The sequence below is a fragment of the Rhipicephalus microplus genome, chromosome 6, assembly GCF_043290135.1.
Source record: "Rhipicephalus microplus isolate Deutch F79 chromosome 6, USDA_Rmic, whole genome shotgun sequence".
Lineage (NCBI taxonomy): Eukaryota > Metazoa > Arthropoda > Arachnida > Ixodida > Ixodidae > Rhipicephalus > Rhipicephalus microplus.
The window spans coordinates 83,427,686-83,452,626 of NC_134705.1; the positions used below are offsets into that span (position 1 = coordinate 83,427,686).

The 24,941-nt window shown below is 60.6% G+C and overlaps 2 non-coding genes across 2 annotated transcripts; both read left to right on the forward strand.

The window, feature by feature from the left end:
* The first annotated feature begins 1,891 nt into the window (after positions 1 to 1,891).
* On the forward strand, positions 1,892 to 2,084 carry LOC142766503 (U2 spliceosomal RNA). Its single transcript, XR_012884556.1, has one exon. It is a non-coding gene; the product is annotated as a U2 spliceosomal RNA (small nuclear RNA).
* A 15,796-nt stretch (positions 2,085 to 17,880) lies between these two features.
* LOC142766467 (U2 spliceosomal RNA) lies at positions 17,881 to 18,063 on the forward strand. The gene has a single exon (XR_012884534.1). It is a non-coding gene; the product is annotated as a U2 spliceosomal RNA (small nuclear RNA).
* The last annotated feature ends 6,878 nt before the right edge of the window (positions 18,064 to 24,941 follow it).

Genomic DNA, 24,941 nt, shown 5'->3' on the forward strand with positions numbered 1-24,941 from the left:
GACCGCTTCCGCAGCGTATTTGAACTATACGCTAAGGTGTCAGGAGCCCAACTGAACGAGAGAAAGAGCCGAGCAATGCTCTTCGGTCCGTTTCCTACTGAAGCAATAGGCGACATAGAACCGGTCTGCACCGTTAAGGTCCTCGGCGTCTACTTTAACCGAGAAGGCGTCGACGTTTCCGCATGGACAAGGGTCATCGACAGGGCTGCACAGCTCACCGAGCGCGCTGCACTGCTCAACTTCACCCTGCGTGAAAAGGCCGTCGCAATCAAGACTAGTGTTCTTGCCTTGGCCTCCTACGTGAGCAGGGTGTCAGTGATGCCGGCGCGGGTGGCCACACGACTCGGCACGTTAGCCAACGATCTACTATGGGGCAGGACACCACCCCCTGTCAAACGAACCCTCCACCAGTTGGAAGTTAAAGAGGGGGGGCTGGGCCTCCCGCACGCTCTCACCTTGAGCAAACTGCTCGCCTTGAAAACGGCTCGCAAGGTGGCGCAAGCAGAAAACTATGTCGCGAGAGGCTTGCTGCACTATTGGAGCGGCCCGTCGAACAGTTGGCTCGATGCCGGTCGACACACTGGCCCGCACGCTGAATCGCCCTCGCCCTTTTACAGGGTAGCAGCGGCGACGGCACGCATGTTGCGCACGGAAGCGCCGAATTGTGATCCCGACGCGGAGCAGCCGGCCCGCATAGTGGAGGCACTCACGGCGAGCCACCTCAGCGACGAGGACAAGCAACGAGCAGAGCAAGCTAAGCGCAACCTCTCCCTGCTTCATAGCCTGCTACCCTGTGATATCCAAGATTTTCTCTGAAAGAGGGCGTGGGAGGTCCTCCCTACTAGGAGCCGCCTGAAGAAACTAGGCATTGTGCCCGACGACGGCTGCCCAAATTGCAGGGAACCAGAGACGCAGAAGCGCGCCTTGCTGGAGTGTTCAGCTGCGTGGCCAGTCTGGCGCATGGTAGCGCACACCTTTGGGATCCACCCCCCACCAGGTCACAGACGCAACAAGGCCGCGTTTGCGCGGCTTTTGACTGCCTGTACCCTTTTTGTTGTGTGGCAGCGGCGCTCCCTCGCGGAAGCGCGACGACGGCCAGTTCGGGCAGCACCACCGGCCGTTACGCGTATCAGAATGCTGGCGTGGGAGCTCCTAACTCGGGAACTCGAGGCCACCAGAGAGGAGATGTTCCTCCGCCGCTGGCACACGAAATTTTTCTTCACGAGAGAGGGCAAGTTGGCTGCCCCAATTTTGCACTATTACCTCCTCTCGGTTCCCGAGGAGTGCCCAACTTAGGAGCAATCGCATGTCTAGTCCCAAACGAAGGTGACCCCCCCTCGCCCCGCTCCCCAGATACACCTCTGTAGCAGCGGTTTACATATAGACACTTGCTTGACACTGTGTTGTTGCCGCTGGACCCGCCCGTCGACACCAAGGCGTCGCTGGTTATGGTATATTTGTATATAGCACCCCACTAACAACTGCGTTTTTTTAACGAAGTTAATTACACTTCTCTTTGCGTAGTGTTTGTGCTCATTTTTTCTGTTTAGTTTGCCCTTATGGTTGTAAATATGTATATAGATAACGCGCTCCTTTGTATGTACTCGTATATATTTAATGTGCCCTGGTTTGTTTATTTTGTAAAATGCATATGCATGCCCTGTCATCTTTGTTTGAAGTTAAATAAACTTCTCTTTGTGTAGTATTTTTTAAACACCTCGGACGAAGTTAAATACACTTCTCTTTGTGTAGTGTTTGTGCTCATTTTTCTGATTAGTTTGCCTTTATGGTTGCAATATGTATATAGATAACGCGCTCTTTTGTATCTACTTTTATAAATTCAATGTGCCCCGGTTTCTTTATTTTGTAAAACACATATGTATGTCCTGCCATCTTTGTTTGAAGTTAAATAAAGTTCTCTTTGTGTAGTATCTGTTCTTATCAGCTTAATATCTGATACGGATCCTATTTGGATCCAAGATATTAAACTTATTTTTGCAATGCGGCGGAGTGCTTGAAGCTTGCTTCACCTCCGCCACGGGTTGGCCCGGTATTGCACTACTTCCGGGATCGGCCCACTCACCCCTGCGGGGGTGAGTTCGACAATAATTTCAATGACAGAAAGAGTGTTCGAATTTACCAAGGATATCGGGGTAAACGGCGTGGGTGCGGCGAGTGTCCGAGACGGTGGCGTCACGCCGCCCCGGCTGACGCGGTATTCGCGTGCGGGGAGTGCGCTAGCTGTGTTTACACTTATGATTGCTGTGGGAAAATAAATGTTTCCGTGGAAATTTCATAATTGGAGGCCCCCCCCTTTTTCGGTTATGTTCACACGTACATACTCAAGTTTTTATTTTTTTCAAACATCCCTACTCATATTAATAAATATATTGAATAATTTATTATTACTGTTTCGGAGGAAAGCTAGAAGTGTGTATACGATGTGTATGTATGTGTGTAGAAGTGTGTATGTATGTGCCAAGCTGATTCCGCTTCTCCAATTCACCCGTTTCGGAACGCAAAATAAAACAGCCTCTAGAAAATGGTTGTTGGTGTTTCTGTTTACAGTTGCAATGACAAAAGAAGGCATTTTTATTTCACATCTTCACGCGACGTCTTAACCGGAAGACGCGTGCTCTCGCCACGTCTATGCATCTACACTATTCCCCATCACAAAATAAAATCGCAAAGAACGCCACAGGACCCAATCCCGCACACACCTGCTGTACGGTGGAGCGGCAAAGCCCCGATGTGCTTTTTCTATGTCCACTGACCTGGGTCCCAGCTTCTGCCAGCGGTGGCTGTAATTCGTTGCCACGAGGTCAGCTACCTCGCTGGCGCCCTCAGCCATCACCTTGATGACGATATGATGATATGTGGGGTATGACGTCCCAAAACCACCATATAATTATGAGAGACGTCGTAAGGGAGGGCTCCGGAAATTTCGACCACCTGGGGTTCTTTAACGTGCACCCTAATCTGACCACAGGGGAATGCAGCCGCCGCGGCCGGGTTTCGATCCCACAACCTGCGGGTCAGCAGCCGAGTACCTTACAGCCACTAGACCACCACGACGGACATCGCCTTGTTGATCACACACTACATTTCTGAACACCATCTCATACCAGCTCATCCACCGTTGGCTCTCGTTAATTACAACAAACATCCTCGCACGCTCACCTCAATGGAATTGCCAGTTGCTGGAAGTTCCAAGAAAATTGCGCACTAGACGTACGGAGGCACTGCGCACGTACCTGAAGCGCCGTGGAACCCAGGACGCGTGAGATCACGCCCCGGGCGCGCTTTGCTGTACTTTGCCTCTGTACCCACTCATCACTCCTCGCAGCTTCACTAAGCCGAGTATGTAGAAGTCGAAGAAGCAGAACAACAAACCGGCCAATCCCCCACAGTGGGTGTGAGCCACAAGTGAAGGTCAACAAAAACAAGCAACACCAGCGCACTAACGATAGGAGAACAACAACAACAACAACAACACCAGCGAGCGCTGTGACGAAGCTATCGTAATGGGGCGAAATAATCCACGAATATGGCTGCACGTTGACGCACGGTCGCATTTGTGCAACCACCCGTCTCCCGAAGACCGTCTGTCGCGAGTCTTCTCGCACCTTACCCAGCGGAATTTCATAAAAAGCGCAGGCGAGTACTTCTCCACTGATTTCCACGACCACTTGACGACCGCCTTCTTGCCGCCTCATGTCCGTCTGGCATGATCGACGGAGCGCCGCACCAGCACCTCCTACACGCCACCATAGCACTCCTACCCCCCGGAATCAGCAAAACTTGGACAAGCGTTTTCGACCACGACCGGCAGAGCCTGCTGGCCCGTTGAACGCTTGAACGACATCGCAGCGGCATGTCGCACACTCACGTTCCGTCACCCTCTGCCACATGACCCTTCATTCACCGGCTTCACAACGCACGCGGTAGACGTTTCGCACGCATTCCCGGGTCTGCCTTTTACGGCAGGACCTTCGTCGACCTCGGTGCGGTGTTCCGCCACGTCGGAACTGGCAAGGCATACGTTGAGCGCGCTGTAGCAGCCAAAGGCAACACCTTTTTGCCGATGATTGTGGGCGTCGTTGCAGAGGCGTTGCTTGGGCAGCCAGCGTAGAAGCCATGTCGGATGGGTGACGTAGTCACATTTTGCACAGTCATTTTTTTCTTTTTTTCTTCCAGGCTTTGGTGCTCGAGTTGGACATGTACACTATGCATCAGTTTTTAAAACAAGTGCTGTAGCATCCCTCGCGACATGCCTGATAATGTTCGCCGGCAAGCATTTGGTGTGACGTCATGGTTACATTCGAGAGTACGCATGCAAGCAAGCACGCGTGGCTTTGACTTCTGGGAAAAAGAAGGTTTCAGTTTTAACATGTTTGCAAGCGAAACAAGAAACTTCAAGCGGACTAGGGATAAAAGCAATGCCGTGTAGCCAGCGCCGCCGCTGTCGGTGCACAATGCTGGTTGTGCATGGGTGGACGTCGGAATTGCTTTGCTACTGTTTGCCTGGCTTTTGGCCAGGACTAAGTACGAGGTGTGAAAGAATGGATTTTAATTAAGTGCTAATGAATTGCATCGCTTCTCGGCCTTTTGGCTAAGATCAAAGTGTTTGCGTCAGAGTTGCCCGCTAAGTGGAATTTTATTCAACTTAGTGATTGACCCGGTCGTCCGCGCAGTGCAGGGTGGTGGCTCCGACCACAAGATCCTCGCCTACGCGGACGACCTGACTCCCCTGGCCTCGACTCCGCGCAGGTTACAACAGCGGATCGGCAGGATTGAGACCCTCGCCGCATCCCTGGGCCTGTCCTCGAACCCGTCGAAGTGCGCGTCTTTCCGCATGGTCGGATCGACACCTGTGGGGATGCGCCCGACGGAGTTCAGAGTCTCGGGCGTTCCCATCTCGGTACTTCGCGACTTTGAGCCGCAGCGGTACTTGGGACGTCCCATCGGCTTCAGGATTCCCTCCGGCTCCGGTTCCGCCGACGAGTCCGCCATCGCCCAAGCCCGGGCGATCATGTCGTCGATGTTGGCGCCGTGGCAGCGTCTGGACGCCCTCCGGACCTTTGTCTACCCGGCGATCAACTTCCCGATGAGGTGCGGGGTCCTTTCGACGACGGACTGGCGCCGACTGGACGATGCCATTCGGCCGCTGGTAAAGCGCACGCTTTACCTCCCAACCAACGCGGCCACCAACTACATCTACGGTTCCGCCCCTGGTGGTGCCGTCGGGATCCCGGTCGCGGCGGAGCTGAGCCAACTCTGCCGCATCGACTCGGCCTACAAGCTCCTGACGTCCCCCGACACCGAGCTGCGGCAGATGGCCTTGGAAGACGCTTATGCATCCGCCACTGCCCGCCTCGGTTGGGAGGTCACCCGCTTCGAGCTGGAGTCCTACCTCGGGGGATCGCTTGAGGACGGGTTCTGGGTCCCGGCCAACCAGTTGCGGTCCGTATGGACGAATGCCCGTAAGGCGTCCCGCCACTACAACGTCGCCTGGACCCTGGATCCTGGCGGCGTTCGGCTCACCTGTGGCGACGGGACGATAACTCCGCAGCACCGCTGCCGCGTCATGCGGACGCTGCGTGAGATACTCGCCAGAGAACGGGACCGCGCCCTGCACGACCTCCCCAACCAAGGGAAGGTGCTGGCCTGCGTGGCGGCTGATCGCGCCAGTTCCCACTTCATGCGGACGGGCGCCTTCACCACCTTCGCGGACTGGCGGTTCGTGCACAGGGCCCACCTGAACCTGCTCCCACTCAACGGCGCTCGCATGTGGGGCGCACCGGACAGGGACCAGCGGTGCCGCGTCTGCGGGTACCTGAGGGAGACGCTGCCGCATGTGGTGTGCCACTGCATGACTCGCAGTGCGCTCTACCGGGCCCGCCACGACGCCATCGTCAACCGCGTCCGGACTGCCGCCTCCCGCGAGTTCACGGTGGCCTTCGAAAACCAGGCTGTCGGAGACACGGGCCTGCGTCCGGATCTCGTCCTGGTGCGTGGCAAAGAGGCTATCGTGATCGACGTCACGTGCCCGTTCGAGAATACGCCGGATGCCTTTGAGAACGCCCGTAACGCCGAGCTGGCTCATTACGAGCCGGTGGTGGCGTTTCTCCGTCGCCGGTACCAGCGGGTCACCATGGACGCCATCATCCTGGGAGCCCTCGGCGCGTGGGACTCAAGGAACGATCGTGTGCTTCGGCGCATATGTTCACGTCCTTATCTGCGCCTATTTAAGAAACTGTGCGTTAGTGAAGTGATTGCCGCTTCACGAGGCATATATCACGAACACTTACGGCAGTCAAACTAAACTGTGCGTGCGCGTCCTTAGGAAAATGCAAATGTATTATCATTGTATGATATAGTTGAACTCGTTCCCGACCTTGTGCAAACTCCCCAAGTGCGTCCTTACAAGTGCCCTGAAAGCGTCGATTGTAACGCGCCATTTCCTGTTTTGGCTGTCGCGCTAACGTCAATTACGTCGCGGGGGAAAAGTTATGTCTAACAGTCGGACTCAATCACCTACGGCCCCATAGAACATTAATAAAAAGCCTTCCACAGAGAGCGGGAGCCAATGTCATTGACGACGCCATACGCAACGCCATGGCGATTTTTTCGTCCCTTCTAGCCCCCTGGCAGCGTATTGACGCCCTCAAGACATTTGTGTTCCCTGCCCTCAACTTCTCCATGAGGTGCGGCGCCCTGACCAAAACAGACTGGCACCGGTTGGACCTTGCCATCAGGCCCATGGTCAAGCGCACACTCTACCTACCGGTGAATGCCTCGACACACTATGTCTACGTGAGTGCCTCCGGAGGAGCTGCAGCAATACCGGTGGCAGCGGAGTTATACGACATCTGTCGTATCGACTCCGCTTTCAAGCTCCTGACGACATCAGACCAGTCACTACGGGACCTCGCCCTGTCCGACGCTTACGAGATCGCCTCCACCCGCCTCGGATGGGAGGCTACCCGTTTCGAGTTGGAGGCGTACCTCTCTGGCGACCGACAGGTCGTCCACTCAAGGCCAGCAACCCAGCTGCGCAGCGTGTGGACCGAGGCCCGTAAGGCATCCCGAAGGCTACAAGTCTCGTGGTCCCTGCGGCCGGACCACGTCACCATCACCTGCGGCGACGCAACGCTTCCTCCAACCCACAGGAACCGGGTCATGCGGACGCTACGAGATGTGCTGGCCCACGTCCGGGACAACGCCCTCCATGACCAGCCAAACCAGGGGAAGGTGATGGCCTGCGTCTCGGCGGATCGTGCGAGCTCCCATTTCATCACCACGGGAGCATTCACGCACTTCGCCGACTGGCGGTTTATTCACCGGGCGCGCCTCAACCTGCTACCCCTGAATGGCGCCGTCATGTGGGGCCCTACTGACCGAGACCAGCGTTGCCGGGTCTGCGGCTACGCGAGGGAGACGCTACCGCACGTGCTTTGCCACTGCATGACGCATAGCGCCATGTCTCAGGCACGGCACAACGCGGTGGTCTCGCGCCTTCGCACGGCCGCCGCCCGCGACTACACCGTAGCGTACGAGAACCGGCCGGTCGGCGACACTGGACTGCGTCCTGACCTTGTCTTGGTTCGCGGGGAGGAGGCACTGGTGATCGACGTGGCTTGCCCGTTCGAGAATACACCGGAGGCCTTTACCAACACGCGAAACGACAAGGTCGCACGCTACCAACCCGTCGCCGACTACTTGCGTCGCCGCTACCAAACAGTAACGGTGGCCGCCGTCATCGTCGGGGCTCTCGGCGCTTGGGACCCGGCCAACGACCGCGTCCTCCTGCGTCTGTGCTCCCGCACCTACCTGCGTCTCTTGAAGAAACTCTGCGTGAGCGAGGGTGTGGCAGCGTCCCGCGCCATCTACCACGCGCACGTGGGACATGGACGCAGCTAGACCACCGCTGACCAACGCAAGACCTACCGTACTACGTCGCCACATCGCCTGCCACCTGCCAGGTGCCCTGGCTAAGCCGCTGCTGTCCCGGAGGTTCCTGCGATGACCAACACCCTGGCGCACTTCTACCACCGTCCGTGTCCGGTTTCCACCTATCTATCCCGGTGCTATGTACAGGAACTAAACGATGTCGTCCGGAGATCTCAAGACATCCCATACATTGTCTTAAACATAATAAAATTCTCACTCTGTTCTTATCAGCTTAATTACGCTGACCCACTTTGATCCGCTGGCCAACGGTCGAGAGGCGTTCCCTCCCGGGGACTCGGCCACCCTGAGAAGGCGACGACGTTCCTGGATGCGCCTGCCCTTTCGGAGGGGCACCTGCTGCTGCTGCTGCTGCTGACCGGCGGGGCTTCCCGTTCCTGGACGTTGGACGTGGCGGACCTGCTGACCCTGGACGCCTTGGACATCCTGGCTGACCCTGGCGACCCCCGGATGCTGGACGGCGGTTGGTGAGAATCTACAGCTCATTTCTTTGCTTGGCTCTTCGCCTGCCGCCTGCTGCATGCCCGTCCCGGTCGTCACCGCCTGCTGACGACGTCATCGGGCCACGGTCACCATCGTGACCGCACCGCCGTCGTCGCCCACCGCCCGGCCCACCTGGTCCTGCCTGGCCCTGCTGTTGCTGTCCGGTCCTGCTGCCTGCCGGGACCGCAGCCATGGATCCTGCCCACCCGAGTTCCGCGAGGGGCCGTCGTGCCAGGCGGCGCCACGCTGCTGCCCCTAAAGGCTCCCCGGCACCACCCCCTCCTCCGCGACCTCGGCGCGGGACTCCGGGTTCTACCGCGGCGGGCCCTTCATCGCCGGCGTCGACTGCGTCGCCCTCGTCGGGACCGGCTGGTTCCGAAGCACCGGCGTCCTCACGCCCTTCTGCCACGGTGCAACCACGCCAGCCGGCCCTGGACGGCGACGTTCTGTGGGTTTATCTCCCGGCCCCGGCGGAGCTGCAGTGCCCGGTCGACAACTGCAGTATGAAGTACAGCGGGGCCGCTTGGACGTCTCGCGCGCAGTCGGTGCGCCGCCACGTGGAGTTCGAGCACGGCGTTCGTGTGCGCGAGCGAATCTACGTCTGCGCGGTGTGCGGCGCGCCGCTCACGTCCCAGCCCTCGTACCACCACTGCCTGGCAAGGGCCACGCTCGTGCCATCGACGGAGACGCCTCGCCGTCGCTGTGGCGTGTGCGACGCCACGTTTACGACCAAGCGCGGCCTGGCCAATCACCTGCGATGCCACGTCGACCAGGCTGGGCCGTCCGGCGCTGCTCGCGAGCGCGCGCCTGCTCGGCGTGTGCGCCACGTCAGCACATCGTCTGACACGTCATCGTCCGGATCGGGTTCCTCGTCGCCGCCAGCAGCACCCCGGGCTTCGCGACGCCTCAGGGGACTATCGCCCTCTGACGCCGCATCTCCGGTGCGGCCCTCGTCGTCTCCGGCCGCCAGGTCGGGGGCCTCTTCGCCCGCGTCGATCGGCGAACCGTCTGCCTTCGTGTACCAGTCGTCCAGCGGTTCGTCGACGTCAGTGGGCTCGGCCTCCGTCCCCGGTTCGCCGGCACCATCACCTGCCGCAGGCCCGGCCCCCTCCGAGCAGCCATTGCGCGACGCCGAAAGCACATCTTCACCTACGCCGCACATCGGGGTCCCGACGCCCGCCGGCATTCCCATGGACTCGCCCGTTCTCGGGTCACCACGGTCGCCGGATCCTGTGTCGCCACAGAGACCCCCGTCGTCCGCCAGGCAAGTCCTGGTACCATACGACTTCGGGCCCTCGTCGTCGTCCAATGGCGCGTCTCCCGCCTCGCGCGGCTCGTCAGCGGCTTCGCCCGTTGGCGATGCCGCGTTTCTACTCGACGACGACGACACGATCTCTTACGACGTCGCGGTGTCCTCGCCGCCGCTCGATGCCGGGTCGTCCCCGGTCGTTCTGCCCGGGTCCCCGGTGTCTTCTGCCTCCTCCCCGTCGCCACCCGCGTCGTTGGACGAGGCCGCGGCGGATCCCAACGAAGTAAAAGAGCATCCCGAGACCGACTCCACGACCCTCCAGAGTCCACCGGACCACACGCGCCTCCTCGAGGACCAGGCACGCCTGCTCCGCTCCTTGCTGCGGGACCCGCCCACCGAGAGTCATGGGCCCAATGCGAGGAAGCATGGACGCGGGCCATCGCCTTGGCTGTCGAGGCGGTGCGTCTCCCACCGGTGCGTCCTGGTCGCCAACGCCGCCAGCCCGACCCGGCGAACGCGGTCGACATATAGCGGCTGTACCGCCGCAACCGTCGACGCGCAGTTCGGCTGATCCTCGAGGGACCGCCACAGACGTGCGCCATACCGCTGCAAGACCTGCAAGATCACTGGGGGCACACGTGGTCGGCCCGCCAGGCCGACTCGACCCTACTTCTCGGACGCGATCCGGCTCCGGCGGGCGTCGACACGTCGAACTTTTCGACCGACGAGGTGTACGGGCGCCTGCGCAAGTCAGAGAGCACGGCTCCCGGGGCAGACCGTCTTACCTATCACCACTGGCGAACGGTCGACCCGGAAGCACAGTTCCTGATGGCGTTGTTCAACGCCTGCCTCCACCACCGCCGAACGCCGGACTCCTGGAGGACGACGCGGACCGTCCTCATCTTCAAGAGGGGGGATCCGCAATCCCGTCAAACTGGCGGCCCATAGCCCTCGGCTGCACGGCAGCGAAGCTTTACGCTAAGTGCCTTGCAGCCCGGCTCCAGGCCTGGATGATCGAACACGCCGTATTGTCGAAGTGCCAGAAGGGCTTCCTTCCGCAGGACGGCGTGTTCGAACTTAACTATATCCTTCAGCGCAGGCTCGACATCGCCCGATCGGGAGGCCCCGACCTGTGTGCGGCGCTGTTGGATTTCCACAACGCGTTCGGCTCAGTCCCGCACCAGGCTTTGCTCGACGCCCTGCAAGGTGCTGGCGCCGGCTCCGTGTTTACGGAGTTGATCGGCGACCTTTATCGCGACAACAGCACCTGTATCCTGGCGGCCGAGGGAACCACCGAGCCGATCCCGGTCCTGGCAGGGCTGCGTCAGGGTTGTCCACTGAGTGGAATCCTATTCAACTTAGTGATCGACCCGGTCGTCCGCGCAGTACAGGGTGGTGGTTCCGACCACAAGATCCTTGCCTACGCGGACGACCTGACTCCCCTGGCCTCGACCCCGCGCCGACTACAGCAGCGCATCGACCGGATTGAGACCTTCGCCGTGTCCCTGGGCCTGTCCTTGAACCCGTCCAAGTGCGCGTCCTTCCACATGGTCGGATCGACACCTGTGGGGATGCGCCCGACGGAGTTCAGAGTCTCGGGCGTTCCCATCTCGGTACTGCGCGACTTTGAGCCGCAGCGGTACTTGGGACATCCCATCGGCTTCAGGATCCCCTCCGGCTCCGGTTCCGCCGTCGAGTCCGCCATCGCCCAAGCCCGGGCCATCATGTCATCGATGTTGGCGCCGTGGCAGCGTCTGGATGCCCTCCGGACCTTCGTCTACCCGGCGCTCAACTTTCCGTTGAGGTGCGGGGTCCTTTCGACGACAGACTGGCGCCGACTGGACGATGCCATTCGGCCGCTGGTAAACGCACGCTTTACCTACCAACCAACGCGGCCACCAACTACATCTACGGTTCCGCCCCTGGTGGTGCCGTCGGGATCCCGGTCGCGGCGGAGCTCAGCCAACTCTGCCGCATCGACTCGGCCTACAAGCTCCTGACGTCCCCCGACACCGAGCTGCGGCAGATGGCCTTGGACGACGCCTATGCAACCGCCACTGCCCGCCTCGGTTGGGAGGTCACCCGCTTCGAGCTGGAGTCCTACCTCGGGGGATCGCTTGAGGACGGGTTCCGGGTCCCAGCCAACCAGTTGCGGTCCGTATGGACGAATGCCCGTAAGGCGTCCCGCCAGTACAACGCCGCCTGGACCCTGGATCCTGGCGGCGTTCGGCTCACCTGTGGCGACGCGACGATAACTCCGCAGCACCGCTGCCGCGTCATGCGGACGCTGCGTGCGATACTCGCCAAAGAACGGGACCGCGCCCTGCAACACCTCCCCAACCAAGGGAAGGTGCTGGCCTGCGTGGCGGCTGATCGCGCCAGTTCCCAATTCATGCGGACGGGCGCCTTCACCACCTTCGCGGACTGGCGGTTCGTGCACAGGGCCCGCCTGAACATGCTCCCACTCAACGGCGCTCGCATGTGGGGTGCGCCGGACAGGGACCAGCGGTGCCGCGTCTGCGGATACCTGAGGGAGACGCTGCCGCATGTGGTGTGCCACTGCATGCCTCGCAGTGCACTCTACCGGGCCCGCCACGACGCCATCGTCAACCGCGTCCGGACCGCCGCCTCCCGCGAGTTCACGGTGGCCTTCGAAAACCAGGCTGTCGGAGACACGGGCCTGCATCCGGATCTCGTCCTGGTGCGTGGCGAAGAGGCTATCGTCATCGACGTCACGTGCCCGTTCGAGACTACGCCGGATGCCTTTGAGAACGCCCGTAACGCCAAGCTGGCTCATTACGAGCCGGTGGTGGCGTTTCTCCGTCGCCGGTACCAGCGGGTCACCATGGACGCCGTCATCGTGGGAGCCCTAGGCGCTTGGGACTCAAGGAACGATCGTGTGCTTCGGCGCATATGTTCGCGTCCCTATCTGCGCCTATTTAAGAAACTATGCGTTAGTGAAGTGATTGCTGCATCACGAGGCATATATCACGAACACTTACGGCACTCAAAATGAACTGTGTGTGCGCGTCCCTAGGAAAGTGCAAATGCATTACAAGTGTATACCATGGTAAAACTTGTTCCCGACCATGTGCAAACTCTCCAAGTGCGTCCTTGCAAGTGCCCTGAAAGCGTCGATTGTAACGCGCCATTTCCTCTTTTGGCTGTCGCACGAACGTCATTTATGTCGCGGGAAAAAACTATGTCTAATAGTTGGACTCAATCACCTACGGCCCCAAGAAACATTATTAAAACATATCTGTTCTTATCAGCTTAATTACGCTGACCCACTTTGATCCGCTGGCCAACGGTCGAGAGGCGTTCTCTCCCGGGACTCGGCCACCCCGGGAAGGCGACGTTCCTGGCTGCGCTTGCCCATTCGGAGGGGCACCTGCTGCTGCTGCTGACCGGCGGGGCTTCCCGTTCCTGGACGTCGGACGTGGCGGACCTGCTGACCCTGAAGGCCTTGGACGTCCTGGCTGGCCCTGGCAACCCCCGGATTCCGGACGGCGGTTGGTGAGAGTCTACAGCTCATTTCTTTGCTTGGCTCTTCGCCTGCCGCCTGCCGCCTACTGCATGCCCGGCCCGGTCGTCACCGCCTGCTGACGACGTCATCGGCCATGGTCACGATCGTGACCGCACCGCCGTCGTCGCCCATCGCCCGGCCCACCTGGTCCTGCCTGGCCCTGCTGTTGCCGTCCGGTCCTGCTGCCTGCCGGGACCGCCGCCATGGATCCTGCCCGCCCGAGTTCCGCGAGGGGCCGTCGTGCCAGGCGGCGCCACGCTGCAGCCCCTACTGGCTCCCCGGCACCGCCCCCTCCTCAGTGACCTCGGCGCGGGACTCCGGGTTCTCCCGCGGCGGGCCCTTCATCGCCGGCGTCGACTGCGTTGCCCTCGTCGGGACCGGCTGGTTCCGAAGCACCGGCGTCCTCACGCCCTTCTGCCCCGGTGCAACCACGCCAGCCGGTCCTGGACGGCGACGTTCTGTGGGTTTATCTCCCGGCCCCGGCGGAGCTGCAGTGCCCGGTCGACAACTGCAGTATGAAGTACAGCGGGGCCGCTTGGACGTCTCGCGCGCAGTCGGTGCGCAGCCACGTGGAGTTCGAGCACGGCGTTCGTGTGCGCGAGCGAATCTACATGTGCACGGTGTGCGACGCGCCGCTCACGTCCCGGCCCTCGTACCACCACTGCCTGGCAAGGGCCACGCTCGTGCCATCGACGGAGACGCCTCGCCGTCGCTGTGGCGTGTGCGACGCCACGTTTACGACCAAGCGCGGTCTGGCCAATCACCTGCGATGCCACGTCGACCAGGCTGGGCCGTCCGGCGCCGCTCGCGAGCGCGCGCCTGCCCGGCGTGTGCCCCACGTCAGCACGTCGTCTGACACGTCATCGTCCGGATCGGGTTCCTCGTCACCGCCAGCAGCACCCCGCGCTTCGCGACGCCTCAGGGGCCTATTGCCCTCTGACGCCGCATCTCCGGTGTGGCCCCCGTCGTCTCCTGCCGCCAGGTCGGGGGCTTCTTCGCCCGCGTCGATCGGCGAACCGTCTGCCTTCGTGTACCAGTCGTCCAGCGGTTCGTCGACGTCCGTGGGCTCGGCCTCCGTCCCCGGTTCGCCAGCACCATCACCTGCCGCAAGCCCGGCCCCCTCCGAGAAGCCATTGCGCGACGCCGAAAGCACGTCTTCACCTACGCCGCACATCGGGGTCCCGACGCCCGCCGGCGTTCCCGTGAACTCGCCCGTTCTCGGGTCACCACGGTCGCCGGAACCTGCGTCTCCAAGACCCCCGTCGTCCGCCAGGCAAGTCCTGGTACCGTACGACTTCGGGGCCTCGTCGTCGTCCAATGGCGCGTCTCCCGCCCCGCGCGGCTCGTCGGCGGCTTCGCCCGTTGGCGATGCCGCGTTTCTACTCGACGACGACGACACGATCTCTTACGACTCCGCGGTGTCTTCGCCGCCGCTCGATGCCGGGTCGTCCCCGGTCGTTCTGCCCGGGTCCCCGTTGCCTCCTGCCTCCTCCCCGTCGCCACCCGCGTCCGTGGACGAGGCCGCGGTGGATCCCGACGAAGTACAAGAGCATCCCGAGACCGACTCCACGACCCTCCAGAGTCCACCGGACCACACGCGCCTCCTCGAGGACCAGGCACGCCTGCTCCGCTCCTTGCTGCGGGACCCGCCCACCGAGAGTCATGGGCCCAATGCGAGGAAGCATGGACGCGGGCCATCGCCTTGGCTGTCGAGGCGGTGCGTCTCCCACCGGTGCGTCCTGGTCGCCAACGCCGCCAGCCCGACCCGGCGAACGCGGTCGACATATAGCGGCTGTACCGCCGCAACCGTCGACGCGCAGTTCGGCTGATCCTCGAGGGACCGCCACAGACGTGCGCCATACCGCTGCAAGACCTGCAAGATCACTGGGGGCACACGTGGTCGGCCCGCCAGGCCGACTCGACCCTACTTCTCGGACGCGATCCGGCTCCGGCGGGCGTCGACACGTCGAACTTTTCGACCGACGAGGTGTACGGGCGCCTGCGCAAGTCAGAGAGCACGGCTCCCGGGGCAGACCGTCTTACCTATCACCACTGGCGAACGGTCGACCAGGAAGCACAGTTCCTGATGGCGTTGTTCAACGCCTGCCTCCACCACCGCCGAACGCCGGACTCCTGGAGGACGACGCGGACCGTCCTCATCTTCAAGAGGGGGGATCCGCAATCCCGTCAAACTGGCGGCCCATAGCCCTCGGCTGCACGGCAGCGAAGCTTTACGCTAAGTGCCTTGCAGCCCGGCTCCAGGCCTGGATGATCGAACACGCCGTATTGTCGAAGTGCCAGAAGGGCTTCCTTCCGCACGATGGCGTGTTCGAACTTAACTATATCTTTCCGCGCAGGCTCGACATCGCCCGATCGGGAGGCCCCGACCTGTGTGCGGCGCTGTTGGATTTCCACAACGCGTTCGGCTCAGTCCCGCACCAGGCTTTGCTCGACGCCCTGCAAGGTGCTGGCGCCGGCTCCGTGTTTACGGAGTTGATCGGCGACCTTTATCGCGACAACAGCACCTGTATCCTGGCGGCCGAGGGAACCACCGAGCCGATCCCGGTCCTGGCAGGGCTGCGTCAGGGTTGTCCACTGAGTTGAATCCTATTCAACTTAGTGATCGACCCGGTCATCCGCGCAGTGCAGGGTGGTGGTTCCGACCACAAGATCCTTGCCTACGCGGACGACCTGACTCCCCTGGCCTCGACCCCGCGCCGACTCCAGCAGCGCATCGACCGGGTTGAGACCCTCGCCGCGTCCCTGGGCCTGTCCTTGAACCCGTCCAAGTGCGCGCCTTCCACATGGTTGGATCGACACCTGTGGGGATGCGCCAGACGGAGTTCCGAGTTTCGGGCGTCCCCATCTCGGTACTGCGCGACTTCGAGCCGCAGCGGTACCTGGGACGCCCGATTGGCTTTCGGATCTCCTCCGGCTCCGGTTCCGTCGTCGAGACCGCCCTCGCCCAAGCCCGGGCGATCATGTCATCGATGTTGGCGCCGTGGCAGCGTCTGGATGCCCTCCGGACCTTCGTCTACCCAGCGCTCAACTTCCCGATGCGATGCGGCGTCTTGTCTACGACGGACTGGCGCCGATTGGACGACGCCATTCGGCCGCTGGTAAAACGGACGCTTTACCTTCCCACCAACGCTGCGACAAACAACCTTTACGGATCCGCCTCCGGTGGTGCCGTCGGGATCCCTGTTGCGGCGGCGCTTAGCGTCCTCGGCCGCATCGACTCCGCCTTCAAGCTTCTGACATCCCCCGACACCGAGTTGCGGCAGATGGCCTTGGAAGACGCCTATGCAACCGCCACTGCCCGCCTCGGTTGGGAGGTCACCCGCTTCGAGCTGGAGTCCTACCTCGGGGGGTCGCTTGGAGACGAGTTCCGGGTCCCGGCCACCCAGCTGCGATCCGTCTGGACCAACGCCAGAAAAGCATCACGCCGCTACAACGTCGCCTGGACCCTGGATCCTGGCGGCGTCCGGCTCACCTGCGGCGACGCCACGATCACCCCACAGCACCGGTGCCGCGTAATGCGCACGCTACGAGAGGTGCTGGCCACCGAACGGGGAACAGGCCCTGCACAACCTCCCCAACCAGGGAAAGGTGCTGGCCTGCGTGGCGGCTGATCGCGCCAGCTCCCACTTCATGCGGACGGGCGCCTTCACATCCTTCGCAGACTGGCGTTTCGTGCATAGGGCCCGCCTCAACCTCCTGCCCCTCAACGGCGCTCGCATGTGGGGCGCACCGGACAGGGACCAGCGGTGCCGCGTCTGCGGGTACTAGAGGGAGACACTGCCGCATGTGGTATGCCACTGCATGCCTCGCAGTGCGCTCTACCGGGCCCGCCACAACGCCATCGTCGACCGTGTCCGGACCGCCGCCTCCCGCGAGTTCACGGTGGCCTTCGAGAACCAGGCCGTCGGAGACACGGGCCTGCGTCCGGATCTCGTCCTGGTGCGTGGCGAAGAGGCTATCGTCATCGACGTCACGTGCCCGTTCGAGAACACGCCGGACGCCTTTGAGAACGCCCGTAACGCCAAGCTGGCTCACTACGAGCCGGTGGCGGCGTTTCTCCGGCGCCGGTATCAACGGGTCACCGTCCACGCCGTCATCGTGGGTGCCCTCGGCGCGTGGAACTCCGCGAAAGACCGCGTACTACGTCGCATTTGTTCGCGCGCCTACTTGCGCCTCTTTAAGAAGCTTTGTGTGAGTGAGGTGATCGCTGCATCACGCAAGATCTACCAAGAACACTTACGTGAAAGCCACTGACTGCCTCACGTCCGCATGTGACTGTGCATGCAAAGCTAATATGGGTGTGCGTGTTTGCCCCTAAGCAATTCTTGTCTTGCCACGCCATGTCTTTCATTCTTACGCGACGCGCGGCCCTTTTCGCCTGCGTTGTGCCACGTCAACGTCGTTGACTTCGTCCTGAGAACTCTGTGGCACAAGTCATGTCTAAAAGTCGGACTCATTCACACATGGCCCCATGAAATATAAATAAAAATGTCTGTTCTTATCAGCTTAATTACGCTGACCCACTTTGATCCGCTGGCCAACGGTCGAGAGGCGTTCCCTCCCGGGGACTCGGCCACCCCGGGAAGGCGACCGGGCCAAAATCATAAACGAGTGCATTTACAGTCACTAGAAGACTTGTATTGAACATCAATAAACGCACTCTGTTCTTATCAGCTTAATATCTGATACGGATCCTATTTGGATCCAAGATATTAAACTTATTTTTGTGATGCGGCGGAGTGCTTGAAGCTTGCTTCACCTCTGCCACGGGTTGGCCCGGTATTGTACTACCTCCGGGATCGGCCCACTCACCCCTGCGGGGGTGAGTTCGACAATAAATTCAATGATAGAAAGAGTGTTCGGAATAACCAATGATATCGGGGTAAACGGCGTGGGTGCGGCGAGTGTCCAAAACGGTGGCGTCATGCCACACCGGCTGACGCGGTATTCGCGTGCAGAGAGTGCGCTACCTGTGTTTGCACTTACGATTGCTGTGGGAAAATAAATGTCGAGCACCAGCTCCCCCTAGGGCGTCGAAGAGGGCTTGATGGGGCACGGACCCGTAAGCATTGGTGAAATCCAATAGTGCTGCACAGAAGTCCGGGCCACCAGCTCTTGCCACGTCAAACTTGTGCTGGAAGACATAATTGAGCTCGAATACCCCATCGTGCGGTAGGAAGCCCTTTTGGCAAAGGGAAAGAACTTGATGGTCTGTAATCCATTTTTGTAGTCGGGCTGCCAAGCACTTGGCGTATAGTTTCGAGGCTGTACTTCTAAGTGCTATCGGTCGCCAATTACCAGGAATCGAAGGGTCCCCTCTCTTGTGAATTGTTATTGTCCTTGAGGTCCGCCATGAGTCGGGTGTTCGACGGTGGTGAATACAGGCGTTAAACAGGGCAGACAGGAATTTAGCTTCTGGGTCGACGGACTTCCAGTGACGATAGGTGAGCCTGTCGGAGCCAGGAGATGTATTCTCTGATTTGCGAAGCCGGAGAAGGAACTCGTCTGCCGAGAAAGAGGCCATATTCACAGGTTCGGGGGCCACAGGTCGTTGAAAGAGGGTTGTCGTGTCAGCTGTGCGGTGAGACCAGGTAGAGCCCCAATGATCCTGGAGTTCCTGAAGTGGTATGTCGCAGGACCGGGGAGGACCCTCGAGTATCAGTCGCACAGCTGGACGACGATTCCGGCGGTATAATCGCTGGATGTCCGTAGCATTCTCGGGGTTGATCGAGCGTGGGGACCGACCAGGTACTACGGGAGGGAGACGAACAGCCTCCGTAGCTATGGTAACAGCTTGTGTCCACGCCTGGTCACATAATGCCCAGGAATCTTGCGTTGGTGGATTACGCAGTGTGGCACGCAGTGATTGTACTTGCTGTGCAAGTAGAGCCGTGTTGTCTGGTGGCATGTCCATTGCCGGGTCATCCACTGGTACGTCAGGGGCGTCGTCATCGTTGACCGCTTCGCCAGGGTCATCGATCTGTTCCGGGAGTGGAGATGAGGGGGAACCCGAACGAGAGGTCGATGAATCTGGAGAGACAGTCGGATAAGCTGACGTAGCAGGCGTAACAGTTGTCTCGCCAGATGTGGATTGGTCGGGGGGCACGGGCGTTGGCGGTCCGGGATCCGAAGGTAGCGGTCGAGGCGTTGCATAACCGGAATAAGAAGTGGTTGCTGAATTGTCCGGTGTGGAGGACGCTATAGACCGTGAAGCCGACGTAGAACCGGTAGCCGTATTGCTGGAGGCCGACCCGGTACTCGAAGATGGCGTCGATGTGGAAGACTGGCCTCCACGACGTCTTCGATACCGGGAAACGGTTGCTCGGGTCTGTCGTTCCTGCTGGACTCGATGAGCTGTACCTGAAGAAGCTGGGCCTGGGGTTGGTGAGTTCTCTGTACCAGGAGAACTGGAGGAAGTCGCCGTAGGCTACCGTGGGGCGCGAAGAGGTACGTAAGGAGTGGATTCCTCTTGCGCATGCCGTGCCATAGTATGCCGGGCCAGGGATCGCTCGCAGGTGAAGTATCTCGGGCAATATCGGCAGGGGTGAAAGGGCTCGTTCGAGGCAGGACCCGGGCAGTCGTGGCGGGCGGACAGCGAATTCAATCGGGCATCACAGGCGACGAACCGGTAGAGACGGCTCGTTGGCCGAACCCCGTGTTTCTGCTCCATGTGGGACCGCCACGCGGACAGTCGGAGCGAGACTGATGTGCGAGCTTGGCAGCCCGCGCAACAGGGATAAGGACAACGAAGGATCCCAGGCACCTGCAGGTACACCGACATGATGCCCTGGTGAATAACGGGCGGTCGAGAGTGAGTGGGGCCCGACGCTGCCGCTGAAACGCCAGTAGACGCGGGGGTGCCAGGACGAGGCCGTTGGGCCGGTGGCGGCGCCGGGGTGCTCAACCCCGAAGGGGGAGCGGGACGCCGCCGACGGCTACCGGAACCCGGGACGAGCGGCTCGATGGACACAGCAGGTGGCCGGCGGGGGGTAGGCATTGCTAGGCAGGGACTTCTCCAGGACCTCGTGGACGGACGTCCGGGTAGAAATGCCGGGCGACGACGACGGCGGCGAAGTGGTCACAATGACCAGGGTCCGTTGGTGTCACCAGCGGGCCTTTTGGCTAAGATCGGCCTTTTGGCTAAGATCAAAGTGTTACGTGGATCTCCCACTTTCGATCTTTGCAGCCAAAAGACGAGAACGGTCCCTCCCGGGGAGTCGGCCGCCCTGGAAGGTCCCCCTCCCCCTGGTCGCACGGAGCTACGCTGTACCTGGGTCCACCTGGTTCCTCGGCCCTGCTGTACCATCGAAGGAGTCTCCGGCCATCTACCGACGCGGCGGGCCCACCAACAGGAGCAGACGCCCTCCGGGAGTGGTAAGAGTCTACAAGCCTTTTCTTGCATGCCACTCCCGGCCCGGTCGTCAATGCCTGCTGACGACACTCACGGGCCCTGGTCTTCGTGACCACCTCGCCGCCATCGTCCGAGTCTACTGGCCCGGACATCAAGCCACGGGGACGTGGACATCAACCGACGAGGCGTTCCAGTCCAGCCAGCGGGAGAAGACACCCTCCAGGAGTGGTGAGAGTCTACTAGCCTTTGCTTGCCTGCCACTCCCGGTCCGGTCGCCAATGCCCGCTGGTGACACCAACGCACCCTGGTCATTGTGACCACTTCGCCGCCGTCGTCGTCGCCCGGCCTTTCTACCCGGACATCCGTCCACGAGGTCCTGGAAAAGTCCCTGCCTGGCAATGCCTACCCCCCGCCGGCCACCTGCTGTGTCCATCGAGCCGCTCGTCTCGGGTTCCGGTAGCCGTCGGCGGCGTCCCGCTCCCCCTTCGGGGTTGAGCACCCCGGCGCCGCCACCGGCCACACGGCCTCGTCCTGGCACCCCCGCGTCTACTGGCGTTTCAGCGGCAGCGTCGGGCCCCACTCGCTCTCGACCACCGTCATTCACCAGGGCATCATGACGGTGTACCTGCCGGTGCCTGGGATCCTTCGTTGTCCTTATTCCTGTTGCGCGGGCTGCCAAGCCCGCACTTCAGTCTCGCTCCGACTGTCCGCGTGGCGGTCCCACATGGAGCAGAAACACGGGGTTCGGCCAACGAGGCGTCTCTACCGGTGCGTCGCCTGTGATGCCCGATTGAATTCGCTGTCCGCCCGCCACGACTGCCCGGGGCCTGCCTCGAACGAGCCCTTTCATCCCTGCCGATATTGCCCGAGAAACTTCACCTGCGAGCGATCCCTGGCCCGGCATACTATGGCACGGCATGCGCAAGAGGAATCCACTCCTTACGTACCTCTTCGCACCCCACGGCAGCCTACGGCGACTTCCTCCCGTTCTTCTAATACAGAGAACTCACCGAACTTAGGCCCAGCTTCTTCAGGTGCAGCTCATCGAGTCCAGCAGGAACTACAGACCCGAGCAACCGTTTCCCGGTCTCGAAGACGTCGTGGAGGCCACTCTTCCACATCGACGCCATCCTCGAGTACCGGGTCGGCCTCCAGCAATACGGCTACCGGTTCTCCGTCGGCTTCACGGTCTACAGCGTCTTCCACAACAGACAACTCAGCAACCACTTCTTATTCCGGTTATACAACGCCTCGACCGCTACCTTCGGATCCCGGACCGCCAACGCCCGTGCCCCCCGACCAATCCACATCTGGCGAGACAACTGTTACGCCTGCTACGTCAGCTTATCCGACTGTCTCTCCAGGTTCATCGACCTCTCGTTCGGGTTCCCCCTCATCTCCACTCCCGGAACAGATTGATGACCCTGGCGAAGTGGTCAACGATGACGACGCCCCTGACGTACCAGTGGATGACCCGGCAATGGACATGCCACCAGACAACACGGCTCTCCTTGCACAGCAAGTACAATCACTGCGTGCCACACTGCGTAATCCGCCAACGCAGGATTCCTGGGCATTATGTGACCAGGCGTGGACACAAGCCGTTACCATAGCTACGGAGGCTGTTCGTCTCCCTCCCGTAGTACCTGGTCGGTCCCCACGCTCGATCAACCCCGAGAATGCTACGGACATCCAGAGATTATACCGCCGGAATCGTCGTCGTGCTGTGCGACTGATACTCGAGGGTCCTCCCCGGTCCTGTGACATACCCCTCAAGGAACTCCAGGATCATTGGGGCTCTACCTGGTCTCACCGCACAGCTGACACGACAACCCTCTTTCAACGACCTGTGGCCCCCGAACCTGTGAATATGGCGTCTTTCTCGGCAGACGAGGTCCTTCTCCGACTTCGCAAATCAGAGAATACATCTCCTGGCTCCGACAGGCTCACCTATCGTCACTGGAAGTCCGTCGACCCAGAAGCTAAATTCCTGTCTGCCCTGTTTAACGCCTGTATTGACCACCGTCGAACACCCGACTCATGGCGGACCTCAAGGACAATAACAATTCACAAGAGAGGGGACCCTTCGATTCCTGGTAATTGGCGACCGATAGCACTTGGAAGTACAGCCTCAAAACTATACGCCAAGTGCTTGGCAGCCCGACTACAAAAATGGATTACGGACCATCAAGTTCTTTCCCATTGCCAAAAGGGCTTCCTACCGCACGATGGGGTATTCGAGCTCAATTATGTGTTCCAGCACAAGTTCGACGTGGCAAGAGCTGGTGGCCCGGACTTCTGTGCAGCACTATTGGATTTCACCAATGCTTACGGGTCCGTGCCCCATCAAGCCCTCTTCGACGCCTTACGGGGAGCTGGTGCTGGAGACACATTCACTGAGATAATCGCAGACCTCTACCGCGATAACAATACCGTCATCGTCGCAGCTGAAGGAGTGACAGAGCCGGTACCTATCCAATCAGGTTTTCGCCAAGGTTGCCCCCTATCGGGGTTGCTTTTTAACCTCGTCGTAGACCCGGTCATTCGTGGCGTACAGGGCGATGACGAAGACCATAAAATTCTCGCATACGCAGACGACCGAACGCCGCTGGCCGACTCCCCTTCCCTCCTACAGCAGCGATTTGACACGGTGGAGTCCCTAGCTGGTCCTTTTGGACTAGGTTTAAATCCATCAAAGTGCTCTACTGTGCATATGAGTGGCATGACCCCCGTCGGAATGCGTCCTACCGTATTCCAGGTGTCCGGCGTCCCTGTCTCAGCACTCGAGAACTCCGAGCCACTGCGTTTCTTCGGACGCCCGGTGGGTTTCCGCCTTCCAGCTAGGACCGGTTCTTCACCTGTGCACGATGCCATCTGCCAAGCGAGGGCCCTCTTCTCCTCTCTACTTGCCCCCTGGCAGCGCATCGATGCACTGAAGTCTTTCGTGTACCCGGCCCTAAACTTCGCCATGCGATGCAGGGTACTTGGCAAGTCCGACTGGCGCCGTCTCGAGGACGCTATACGGCCACTTGTCAAACGAACCCTCTACGTGCCGACCAACGCGTCCACCCATTACGTCTACGGGAGCTCTGCTGGCGGGGCAGTTGCCATTCCTGTGGCTGCCGAGTTAAGCGACATCTGCCGCGTCGACTCGGCATTCAAACTCCTCACGACGTCTGATCGGTGCTTGCGCGAGTTGGCACTCTCCGACGCCTATGACATCGCCTCGACCCGACTCGGATGGGAGGCGACCCGATTCGAACTCGAGGCTTATCTGTCCGGCGACTTCCCAGGAGTTCAGTCCACACCTGCCACACAGCTTCGTTCCGTGTGGACGGAGGCCCGCAAGGCGTCCCGGCGGTTACACGTCTCGTGGTCGTTGAGCCCCGACCACGTCACCATCACGTGCGGCGACGTCACCTTAACGCCTTCACATCGCAACCGCGTCATGCGGTCTCTGCGAGATGTACTCGCCACAGATCGCGACAACGCCCTACATGCACAACCCAACCAAGGCAAGGTCATGGCTTGCGTCTCGGCGGATCGGGCCAGTTCTCATTTCATGCGGAGTGGAGCGTTCACACACTTCGCGGACTGGCGCTTCATCCACCGAGCGCGTCTGAACATACTACCTCTCAACAGTTCGGTCATGTGGGGTCCCGCCAACCGCGATTAGCGTTGCCGGGTCTGCGGATACCAACGTGAGACTTTACCGCATGTGTTGTGCCACTGCATGACGCACAGTGCCATGTATCAGGCGCGGCACAACGCGGTGGTCAAACGCCTACGTACTGCAGCAACCCGTCAATTCACGGTGGCTTACGAGAACCGGTTCGTCGGCGACACTGGCCTACGCCCTGACCTGGTCGTTGTGCGCGGCGAGGAGGCCTTGGTGATTGACGTGGCTCGCCCATTCGAAAACACACCAGAGGCCTTCTCGAACGCCCGCAACGACAAGCTCGCCAAGTACGAACCCGTCGCTGCCTACCTCCGCCGACGCTACCAGAGAGTGACGGTGGCCGCGGTCATCGTTGGAACACTTCGCGCCTGGGATCCGGCCAACGACCAAGTCCTGAGGCGACTGTGCTCCAAATCTTATCTGCGGCTGATGAAGAAACTTTGCGTCAGTGAGGTGGTGGCGGCGTCTCGGTCCGTTTACCACACCCACGTCGGCCACGGCCGCAACTAACGGTAATCTACCACTACGAAGCCTGGTCCCCTCCTTGATCAACTGATTACCATCATCAAATCACCACACACGGGTTCCTGGCCGGCACAAGTTCCCTGGTCGCAGTGTTCCTGAAAACACCACATCCGGAGCCTACCTGGTGCTTTTCTCG